The 9,993-nt window shown below is 40.2% G+C and overlaps 1 long non-coding RNA gene across 1 annotated transcript; it reads right to left on the bottom strand.

Moving 5' to 3' along the window:
- Positions 1 to 268: 268 nt before the first annotated feature.
- LOC134338634 (uncharacterized) lies at positions 269 to 9,761 on the bottom strand. Its single transcript, XR_010016271.1, has 4 exons — positions 9,649 to 9,761; positions 9,439 to 9,566; positions 1,498 to 1,761; positions 269 to 484 (listed from the first exon to the last, which is right to left on the bottom strand). It is a non-coding gene; the product is annotated as an uncharacterized LOC134338634 (long non-coding RNA).
- Between the last annotated feature and the right edge of the window lie 232 nt (positions 9,762 to 9,993).

The following is a 9,993-nucleotide window of genomic DNA, read 5'->3' as shown; positions in this document are numbered from 1 at the left end:
GGTTATTCTAACTCCTCTCCTCCAATTCCCATTGTAAGTTAAAATCAAGCTGAAGGTGCTGAATAATAATTTGTGGCAATTTTCACAGGACAGTGCTTGAGGGCCTTTTTTTACTAAAGTACAATAGCAGAATAGACCAGAGTAAATTACAATTATTAAATGTAACACAAGGGAAAAATTAGTTTCCTTGCAGTTTGCATTTAATGGTCATAAAAATGTGAAATCTTATCTGAAGCATTTTACAGACAAGAAATCAAAAAAAAGCAATAGCAGGTGTAGGCAACCTGGTGCCAACACTCGGGACAGTCCTGGTTGATCTGTCCCAGGCTGTGACTCGTCTTCTGTGCCATTTCCCCACAGTTCTGCAACCTTTCAAAAATGTTTGTACAGCACCTCTTTTATTGAGTATTTTCAGGGATCTAGCTTCCACAATTGCCAGGACAGAAAATTCCAGCAACTCACCATCTTCTGCAAGAAGAAATTCCTGTAAACACAAGATCCAAGATTCAAGATCCAAGTTTATATTTATGACACATACATCAAAACATACAGTGAAATGCGTTGCTTGCGTTAACAACCAACATAACCGAAAGTGTAGCTGGAGGCAGCCGATAAGCGTTGCCACACATTCTGGCACCAACATAACATATCAAGGATGCTCGGCAGAACAACACGGAACACAAAAAGCAACCAGACAACAGTAAAACAAGCTGCGTTCCTCCCTCCCACCCACACACATACACAGCTCTCTAACCCCAGAGCAGGACTCTTATGTATGTTGCTTTTAGCTGTCTGTGGTGTTTTTTCCATACTACAGATTTTAAATGACCATCTCCTTATTTTCCAGCTATGGCCCCTCATTTGCGACTCTCCCATTAGTAGTCAAAGTTTAGTAATCCAACATAAAAACCAGAGACTGTAGGTAAGAGATTTGGATCAATGACGTTCCTTGCTTAGAGATAGGAATCAAAAAGGACTTAACCTGCACTTTCCTGTGTGTATGGTGGTGGGGATGGCGGGGTGGGGGGCGTTTGGGTGGGTAGAGGCACATTCGTCATGTAATGATTGTACATTGCCGTCACCCTATTGTTACAGACACAGTAATGGTCAGAATAGTCTCAGTATCAAATTAAGTCATTGTAACCACTTGGGAAAACGGAATAATTCACTGATTTACAACTAACTGCTCTGCAGCAAAAGCGAAGCAAAAACGAAGCACACTTCATTGAGTAGCAAATGATACAAAGGATAATGCATTGTGCAGCTTTGCCAAGCCAAATGCATTGCAAGTATACACTTTTTCCATTTTGTTAACCTTCAGAAGCTAGGTTAACTGTGTATTCTTCAATGTCAATTCGACTTTAGACAAAAAAAATCAAGAATTTTTTCATTGGCATCAATGTGAAAGAGATAATGACACAGGCTCTGGAAAGCCAAATAAAAGTTTATATCTCAGAAGATGGTGACAGAAAAGGTGATTGATACTCTGACACTTACCTGGCAGAGATATAATGAAACACAATTTTCCTTATCTTTTGATTCTGATATGTCCTGTCATCTTGAAGATGTGTTTCAAATGCTTGCTGGTATGCATCAGTATAACCATGGAAAGTTTTACCAGACCTTTGTAGCATATTGTGTGTTACCATAGTCACACTCTGCCCTGTGGGATTTCAGGAGGACCTCTGGGAGGGTAAGAAGTTATGTATCTGAGGACGGAAGTGATTGAGATCACATCCATGAAGAAACCTCTGTCAGAACCTGAAATAGAAGCACAGATGGAGTAAATTACAAACCCTTTCCAATGAAGATAACCATTACATGATTAATAAATTGAAACCTTCCCACTGCAAAATGAATAAAAGTGCTACAGGGTAAAAACGTGACCTCACAGATGAAGTCAAAAGTGTAAATGGCCTGGAGCTTGCTGATGTGTTTTCCAGGAGACCGGTGCTGAGAACAGAGGGAAGTTGGAATCACCCTGTTCCCTCTATCTCTCATTACCCATTACTCAGGGATGCCAGTGACTGCAGTCTTGCTAAGAAAGATATTATTTTACAGCTAGGAGTCTCTTCCTAGAGATGCTGCCTGGCCTGCTGCGTTCACCAGCAACTTTTATGTGTGTTGCTTGAATTTCCAGCATCTGCAGAATTCCTGTTGTTTGCACTGACATATTTATTTCCTTTGCTGCATCCTCTCTATGTTGAAAAAGTTTACCTTTACTTTCTCAGACATTTGAACAATCAAATTCCTTGTCTTTCCTGCTGTACTTTTAGAAGTTTGGCCACAGATGACTCATATTTCTTGCTTCATCCACCTTCTAAAACTTCCTTGTCCTTTGTTTGATTAATAATAAAAAAAAGACCACAAAAAGATCCTTGCTTTCAATTTGTAATGGAATTTCTTTGAAGTTCTTTGCTGTCGTGTTGACTTCTCATCAGTTTCTATAAATATAAAAGATTGTTCAAGCAAATGGTTCCTTGGATTCTGGATAACTTTTGTGAGTCTTGAGTCTTTACATTTGGTTTTACCTTTCTGAGTGGAATGTGAAGGTTGCCTTTCAATTCCTCGTTGTATTTTGCTTCTCTCCTCCCTGCCTCGCATACAAATATTTTACATATATTTCTACACAAAGCACATGAGAAGCTTAGGCAACTATATTTTTTCATTCCCAAATAGTTTAAAAGAAAAATGGAAGTAACTGTAATTTTTAAGAATGTCTTTGAAATGCTAACTTGTTCAGTGCAGTCACAGTATGCGGAATATTCCCACCCCCAAACATATTTGAAGCGGATGCATATTCAGATAAAGATAGAGCTGGATTGGTCATTTTAATCCTGCTTGCATGGCTGAAGTTGGGTGAATGGACATTTCAACTAGTGGAGCGTATCTTTAGTAACGTCCAAGAGTTAATCAGTGCAAGTGAGGAATTATAGCACCAGTATAAAAATGCTATCTTAGAGGACATTATAAGACTTTATAAGGCACTGGTCATACCACATACAGTGTATGTGAGTGGTTGTGCCACCATACCCAAGGAAGGGTGTGATGGCATTGGAGGGGGTCCAGAGGAGGCTTACATGAATGATCCAAGAATTAAAAGGTCAATGTATGATGAACATTTAATGGTTTTGGACCTGTATTCACTAGAATTTAGAATAAAGAGGGTGGGGGTGGGGGTGGGGGTGTAGGATCTCATTGAAACCTACCAAATATCAAAAGGCCTCTAGATAGACTAGATGTGGAGAGGATGTGGGAAAGTGTAGGACCAGAGAGCACTACCTCAAAATTGAAGGACTTCCCTTTAGAACAAAGATGAGGAAGAATTTTTTTTTTAGCCAGAGGGTAGTGATTCTGTGGAATTCACTGGTGGCTGTGGAGGTCAAATTATTAGGTATATTTAAAGCAGAGGTTGATCAGTTCTGAATTAGTAAGGGCATAAAACGTCATGGGGGAAGACAGGAGTATGGGGTTGAGAGGGAAATTAAATCAACCATGATACTATGATGGAGTATACTTGATGGGTCAAATGACCTAATTTTACTTCTTTGTCTTATGGTCTTATGGAAATATAGTGAAGTTTCACTGGTTCTTTGGACAGTGGTCTGCAAAATGAGGAGAGAACAAGTAGTTTAGGCTGCTGTTCTAGAACACAGACAGCCTAATTCCAAATCCACACAGCCAGGTTTCCATCAGCCCCATGCCTTATGACATTCTGGATGAGCCTATCATTGCGAACCATGTCAAATTCCTTAATAAAATCCATATACACCAGATCCACCACTCTACCTTCATCAATTTGTTTTATTGCCTCCTTGAAAAGTTCATTTGGGCTCATGAGATATGTCTTGACCCTCACAGAGCCATGCTGACTATCCCTAATAAAACTATGCTTCTCCAAATGTTTGCAAATACTGTTCCTAAGAATCTTCTCCATTAGTTTGGTTTAGTAGACTTCAGAAGAATAAGAGATGACCTCACTAAAATATACAAAAAGTTGCATTACGAAGTCTGGAGTTCTCAAAATGATAGACAAATTAAGGATGCTTCTCTCCACTAAAAAACTTAGATTTGAAAATAAGGGGCAGGTCATTTAGGGCCAAAGAGACATTTCTCAGAAGGTAGTGAAATAGGGAGATCACTACCAACTGCTTCAGGAGCTCAGTCTGCATGGTCCTCAAATGTGAAATTAATATATGTCTGGACATTAGAAGATTCAAGGAATGCAGGAATAAGGCTGGAAAATGATGATTGATGTGGACTGTCCACCAAGGCCTCTCCATCCTATAGTGCTCACGTTCTTATTTTAATGCACACTTTCCTCTATAAAATGCACGCACCTCCTAAAAATTACCTCTGTAATTGCTTTACCTATCTCTCTCTCTCTCTCTCTCTCTATCTCTCTCTCTCTCTCTATCTATCTCTCTCTATTTCTCTCTCTCTCTCTATCTCTCTCTCTCTCTCTACCTCTATCTCTACCTCTATCTCTCTCTATCTCTCTCTCTATCTCTATATAATTTTCTTGACTGGGCATAATGACAAATTTTATTCTTAAAAGCGATTGATTAGTGAAGTATGAATAAATTCTTTTCATCGCCAGAATCATTTCACTTCGACAAGCTGATTGTGTTTATTAAGTAAGTTCAGAAAATAAGAGATTACATTGAGATCAGCAATCGTAAATTAAATGAAAATGCTGATGATCGGTAAAAGTGAATCAAGAGGTTCAAAATGTTTGAGCTAAGTATATTTTTTTCAATGTTAAAAAAAGCTGCGTTATTTAATCAATGATTCAGGGTCATAGACCAAACATGGACATAAAATTTCTTGCAATTTTCATTCTGACTGTTGTTGTATATTCAGTATGAAGCTTGGCCAACAGAATCTTTTTCCAAAATTGATAGTATTCATCCTCCCAAACCCATTCAATATATCCCTGCTCACACGATAACTCATTAGCGTAGATTCTGTTCCTTGTTGGTACTTCAGTGAAATGTCTATATCTTCCACATCTGACTCATAAACCTTTATCAATACTGTATCTTTCTGTGTCTTGTCTGCTGTTTTAGGAACTTCCATGCTGAAGTCTTGATCAACTTTCTGTATAGCACTGCCTCAGCTCTCATTCTTGGAAGACCCCAATGAGTTTTACCCCATCTTGTTTCATCTCCATAAAGGTAAATGCTCATTCCAGGAATCAAACCAGTGAGTCTATGCTCCGTTGTCTCTAAGGCAAGAATATTCTTGGCAAAAGATGATGAACACTGCATGGAGTCATATCACAAATGCCAAGTTACCAGGAGTGAATTTCACCAATAGAATTTCCCGGTCCAACCACTAAATACCATGGCCAAAAAGATCACCAGCACCTCTGCTTCATCAGGAGGCTAACAAAATTTGGCATAAGACCATAAGACACAGGAGCAGAATTAGGCCATTCAGCCCATTGAGTCTGATCTACCATTCCATCATGGCTGATCCCTCAACCCATACACCTCCCTTCACGCCATAAACTTTGATGCCCTAACCAATCAGGAAACTATCAATTTTTGCTTTAAGTATACCTACTTCCTTGCCCTCCACAGCTGTCTGTGGCAGAACATTCCACAGATTCACTACTCTCTGCCTAAAAAATACCTGCTTACCTCTGTTCTAAAGGGTCGCCCCTCAATTTTGAGGCTGTGCCCTCTAGTTCTGGATGCCCCCACCATAGGAAACATCCTCTTCACATCTGCTTTATCCAGTCCTTTCAACATTTGGTATGTTTCAATGAGATCACCACACTTTCTTCTAAATCCAGTGAGTACGGGCCCAAAGCTGCCAAACGCTCCTCATATGTTAACCTCTTCTTTCCCACTGTCAATACACCATAGAAAGCATTCCACCTGGAAGCACAATGACCTGGTATGGTAACTGCTTTGCCTGAAACTGCAAGAAAATGCAGGGTTGTGCACACAGCACAAGCCAGCCCCCTTTTTGTGGACTTGGTCTCTGCTTCTTGCTGCCTCTGTAAAGGAGCCAAAATAAGCAAAGACTCTCCCTCCCTCACCTTCCATTGGCAAAATAAATAAATGATACAGCCTGGAAGCTTGTTCCACCGGGCTGAAGGACAACTTCAACACCACTGTTATAGGACTATTGAGCGGATGTCTTGTCTAATAAAATGGAGACTTGACCACACAACTTAATTTGTTGTCGCCTTGCACCTTATTGTCTGCCTGCACTGCACTTTCTCTGTAACTGCAACACTTTATTCTGCAATCTGCTATTGCTGTCCCTTGTACTACCTCAGTGCAGTGTTTTAATGCAATGATCTGTATGGATGGCATGCAAAGCAAAGTGTTTTCACCGTACCTCAGTACATGTGTTAATAATAAACCAATTTACCAATTTTATGTACAAATTCAAAAAATATTTCTTTACTTTTTGTATTCCAGATCCTTTGCTACAACCTAACAAATGATTGACCTTCCTTATTACTTAGTGTATTGCTATTTACCTACGCAGACACGAGGAAATCTTCAGATGCTGGAAATTCAACCAACACACACACAAAAAATGCTGGTGAATGCAGCAGGCCAGGCAGCATCTATAGGACGAAGTACAGTCAATGTTTCGGGCCAGGACCCTTCGTCAGGACTAACTGAAAGAAGAGATAGTAGGAGATTTGAAAGTGGGAGGGGGCGGGGGAGATCCAACATGATAGAAGACAGGAGGGGGAGGGATGGAGCCAAGAGCTGGAAAGTTGATTAGCAAAATGGATACCAGGCTGGAGAAGGGAGAGGATTATGGGACGGGAAGCCTGGGGAGAGAGAGAAGGGGTAAAGGGGGAGCCCAGAGGGTAGAGAGGACCAACACCTTATATACTGTCTGGGTAGCTTCCAACCTGATGGCATGAACATTGACTTCTCTAACTTCTGTTAATGGCCCTCCTCCCCTTCCCACCCCATCCCTTATTTAGTTATATATTTTTTATATTTTTTTTATTTTTAAAAATTTTCCCCTTTTTTTCTCTCTCTCTTTTTCCTCCCTCTGTCCCTCTCACTATAACTCCTTGCCTGCTCTCCACCATCCGGGCTCCCTTCCCCACTTCTCTCTCTCCCCAGGCTTCCCGTCCCATGATCCTCTCCCTTCTCCAGCCTGCCTTTCGCCAATCAACTTTCCAGCTCATAGATCCACCCCTCCCCTCCTGTCTTCTCCTATCATTTTGGATTCCCCCCTCCCCTTCCACTTTCAAATCTCTTACTATCTCTTCTTTCAGTTAGTCCTGACGAAGGGTCTTGGCCCGAAACGTCGACTGTACCTCTTCCTATAGATGCTGCTTGGCCTGCTGCGTTCACCAGCATTTTTTGTGTGTGTTGCTATTTACCTCTTTGGATATCGTAATATTATTATTATTATTATTATTATTATTATTATGTAGATTATTAGTTAAATCTTCACACTGTTAAGTGTGTTTTTAAATGTCGCTGTTGTAACAAAAGAATTTCCCACTCAGGATCAATAAAGTACTTCTTCTTCTTCTTCCTCTTCTTCTTCTTCTTCTTCTTCTTCTTCTTATTATTATTATTATATACAAGTACCCCACCAAATGTTGAAAATGTCAAGGGTCGACATAAGACATCCCGATGAATCACATTTTCAGTTTCTCTATTCTTTCTACCAAATGAATGAATGTCCACACATTTTACACATTATGCTTCATCTGTCATCTTCCTTCCCACTCACTTTCTCTCTGCCAATCCCAGGTATCTGCTTCACCGTTCATTTATTCCTCAACAATTGATAGGTTATGGTCAAGTGGGAAGCTGACATTATAAAAACCCCAAACTCAACACATCGCCATCCATCTTACTTGCAGTTGGACAACGTGGGGAATGGAAGAGGACATTAACTACCCTATTCCAGGCGGGTGTGATATTTAAAATATTTAATGAGGTTTAATAGCCTCTGACTTTGCAGGTAATCCAACAGCTGAAAGGAAACTAGCCAGGAACAATTAATTTGCTTCTTCAGTAATTTTTGTGAACCAGGAAGAAGGGGAGGTCATATGTCTGGCCTCTCAAGTTGCCTCTCTACAGTTGGGCCAGACCCCCTGTTGGCAACCTACCCACCCACCAACCATCGGGTACAAAGATATGGCGAGATGATGAGGAAATTTCTAAACCAGAGGGTGGTGAATCTTTGGAACTTATTGCCATAGATAGCTGAGGGGCCAAGTCAATGGGTATAGTTAATGTTGATAGATTCTTGATTAGTAAGGGCATCAAAGGTTATGAGGAGTAAGCGGGAAAGTAGGCTTGAGAGCGAGAATAAATCAGCCATCATGGAATGGCTGACTCAATGGGCCGAATGGCCTAGCTCTGCTCCTATTTTTTAGGTTCCTATGATCAGACCATAACACCTTTTAATCTTTCCTGTCAGACTATCTACTGATCAGAGAATGGATTTCACTTAGTGGAATTGTGCCTCTATCCGTCATTCAAAGGCATTGTAATCATGAGTGGGACAATCCCCAGACGTGGACCACCTCATGTGGACTGGACCCATGTCATCATACAGGTCATAATTACACCAGCCTGACCCCATTCCCTCGCTTAACCCTACCTTTCTAATAACAACCCCAGCCTCCCTATCAGACCTGTGACCTGCTTTACAGCACTCCCTGACAGACTGTAACCCAAGTTTGTCAATCAGGCTCACTACTGAGTGCTATTCCTGATGTATTAAAACTCCACATTACTTAGGAATCTGAATTAAAGCCCTCACCAGCCCTCCTACGCACCAAATATGCCTCTGTCAATATCCAGGACGCCTGTTCTTTACAACATTCATTGTAGAAATGTTAACCGCGACGAAAATGAGATCCCACATCTCACCCATTGAATGCCAGACATGGCACTTTTTCCTTTCACATGTAGCTAGCTCTCTGCATTACACCTTTCTTGATGAAATCATAATGAAAACAAAAAGAGAGTTACATTCCAGTGGCCATGAGTCTGCGGGGATTTTAGAAAGAGTTCATTGTTCCTAACAAGAGATCCGAGAATATAATACCTGACTCCTTTCACCAGATTAGAGGACATAGTCCGTAAATGTCTTGACTCCTGGTTAAATTACAGTTATTTATTCAATGTTACTTCAGGCACCATACAAAAATAATGAATTGTTTAATAAACTTCTCAAATGTTACACCATTCAATTGACTTGTTCACTATTAAGGAACTGTTTAAGGCACGTTCCTGCCAATACTGTACTTCCAATACATTGTTTTCTTAATTACTCTTTCTCTGCAAAATAGAAAGATCTCTTTCAAGCAGTGCACATTTCAAAACTGAGATTTATACTAGCAGAAGGATTATGACTTTTTCCTGTTTTTCAATCTCCTCAGCAAGAAGAAGCGGAGAAAGTTGCACTGCTATTTTCTGACCCAATTACCTTCATTACCAAGTTCCCATTTCTGTTGGAATAACAAACTGTGAGAGGCGACATCAGGAGACTGCAGCCCTTCCTCTGCATTTCAGTCCCAATCCACTGGAGAAATATTGCTTCATTCCAATCTAATCCTGAAGGAAATGGAACAGCAAAATGCAATAATATTATTGGTTTGCTTCATTATAAAGTAGCCAAATATTCAAATGTAATTACCGTAGACATTTTGCAGAGACGCTGCTTAAGATACTTTTCTTGGAACTAATAATTTTGCTCATTGTTAGGGCTAGTCTGGGATAATTTTAATCAGGACAACACTGAGAATATTCTGATGTTCAGCTGGTTTCCCTGTTCTTTCAGCTGAACATGTGTTTGCAATTCATCCTTTTGATTGCAAGGAATATTATTTATCCTTTGGGAGGTACCGCCTGTTTAGTAATATTAATCAGTCACAATTGTTTAATATCTTAAAATAGATTAGTTCCATAAATACTCCAACAAAAAAAAATGGCACACAACACAAGCCACATTTTCTATTTCAGGAACAGCGAGTCAGAGTGA

Source organism: Mobula hypostoma, chromosome 27 (assembly GCF_963921235.1).
Source record: "Mobula hypostoma chromosome 27, sMobHyp1.1, whole genome shotgun sequence".
NCBI lineage: Eukaryota > Metazoa > Chordata > Chondrichthyes > Myliobatiformes > Myliobatidae > Mobula > Mobula hypostoma.
This window is presented reverse-complemented; position numbering and strand designations above follow the sequence as displayed.